Source organism: Phascolarctos cinereus, unplaced genomic scaffold, assembly GCF_003287225.1.
Source record: "Phascolarctos cinereus isolate Bilbo 61053 unplaced genomic scaffold, phaCin_HiC Scaffold_2;HRSCAF=192, whole genome shotgun sequence".
In the NCBI taxonomy this organism is placed as follows: Eukaryota; Metazoa; Chordata; class Mammalia; order Diprotodontia; family Phascolarctidae; genus Phascolarctos; species Phascolarctos cinereus.
This window is the reverse complement of record NW_027555625.1, coordinates 183,438,796-183,440,988: the sequence shown is the minus strand read 5'-3', so window position 1 is coordinate 183,440,988 and position 2,193 is coordinate 183,438,796.

Below are 2,193 nucleotides of genomic sequence, written 5' to 3'. Positions count from 1 at the left end.
TTTATCTTACTGTAGTTACTGTGTATTATTGTTTTCTTGGTTCTGTTTATTTAATTGTGCATAATTTTTGATTACCTCTTGATGTAAGGTACTATGGTAAATTCTGCAATTACCTCATTTTAATAGGGGAGACATTTTAATAACTTTGGCAACTTTCTGGATGTGAGGTAAAAGAAACATTAGAGTTGTTTTGATTTGCATTTATTTTATTGATGATTAATAGTTGTTAATAGATTGCAATATTTCTTCTGAAAACTTTGGTAATATCTTTTCATCACTTACATATTAGGGAATGGTTCTTCATCTTATATATTTGTGTTAGTCCCCTATAGATCTTGAGCATCAAACACTTAGAAGTAATATGTGTACCCTGGGCAAGTCACTTAACCCCATTGCCTAGCCAAAAGGAAAAAAAAAGTAATATATGATGCAAAGTGTTAGAATTAGAAGGGCTTAAGTTTCCACAGGTAGAATAATGAAGAGATTTAAAGAACAAAGGTCCCAGGAGGTGGTACACTGTAGGTGGGCTGGGCTTGACCAATAGGAAGTAAGTGGATTGTTCCAAGAAGACCCCAAAATCAAGATAGGGGTCGAGCCAGCTCAGACCAGTTAGGATCAACCTGAGGACACCTGAAAAATGTTAGTGCGCCTGCTTAATGAACTTCGTTACTATTATCTGACACTCCCCGCATAAAATTAGAGCCTCATTAATGAGTCATGGGACAAGGGAGGGGGAACATACTTGAGCATATCAAGGGGAAACATGTAAGGAAAGGTGTAACCTGGGAAGAGTTGGACCAATCCCGGCCTGGGAGGTTTCGTGCTGAATTCAACTGCATAAAAGCACACTTTCCCTTGCACTCATGGCCCACCCCTTCTGAAGAGGGGTGGAGCCCGCTTCTGGCCAGAAACATCTAAATCCTTTGGATTTTCTTTATAATAAATTTTCTTGATACTAAATTTTTGGTGTCAAGCCTATTTCTAACACAAAGTATTGTCCCCCAATTGACTGTCTTCATTTTTATTGCTGTTGAATTAATTTTGTTAGTAAGCTTTTTGATTTCATGAAATGTAAATGTATTTTATGTTTCATGATCATCTCTATTCATGTTTCCTTCACAATTTTCCCATGGCATTTTTATATATGAATACATGGATGTGGGAAATGGTAGGTCTGGATAGTACAAAGACCTGGGTCTTTTCACAACACCTCAATGTCCTCATCTGTAAAATAGGAAAATACTTTTACTACCTATCTGGCAGAGATTGAACAAATATTAAATGAGATAGTATATAGGAGATCATTTTTAAGTTGCAAAACATCATACAAATGGAAGTTATTATTATTACATATGCTTTCTTAAATTATTGGACTCATATGCAAAGGCAATCTGATTATGAAACAAGTGAAGCTTCTTTGGGAATCCCTTCAACTTCCCTCCATTTCTTCTTTTGGTATCCTGAGACATCAATGTCCTCTGACTGCACAGAGCCCCTGCCTAAAGCTCTACTTGGGCCTACTTTACTGTCAGAACCTGTAGTTTGGATTTCCTCTCCCATTCAAGACTTAACTTTTTAGTGCTCTATATTGTCTTCTTCTAGGGCTCTCTTCTCAGCCAGGAGACAATTGCAGTCAATCCATGTCAGGGATAGCTCAGTCTAGTTCAGGGCTCTGTTCTCAGCTAGATGTTAACCAATTCATCAACAGGCACTTAGGAAGTGCTTGTCTACTTCAGGTGCAGGTGATTAAAAGGAAACTTCCCCCTTCCCCCTGCCCAAATATCCCTGCCCTCAAGGAGCTCACATTCTAATAGGGAAACATCATCTAAATAAATACCTAGATAATTCAAGGTATTCATAGTAGGTGAAAGGTAATCACAGCTGAAGGCACTAACAAGTGCCGGGATGGGCACGTGGTAAAAGCTTCCTGAAGAAAGGATTTTAGCTGGGTCTTAAAGGAAGACTAGGAAACTAAAAGGCAGAGCATTACAGGCACTGGGGCCAGCAAGTTGAAGAGCACAAATGATGGGAGATGGGATGTTATATGTGAGGAACAGCAAATAGGAAAGTATTACTGGATCATTGTGTATGTAGAGGAGTGGAAAGTCTAAGAAGACTTGAAAAATAGGAATAGGCTGGATTGCAGAGAGTTTAAATGCCAAACCTTTGCTCTTGGAGGTAAGAGGACATTAT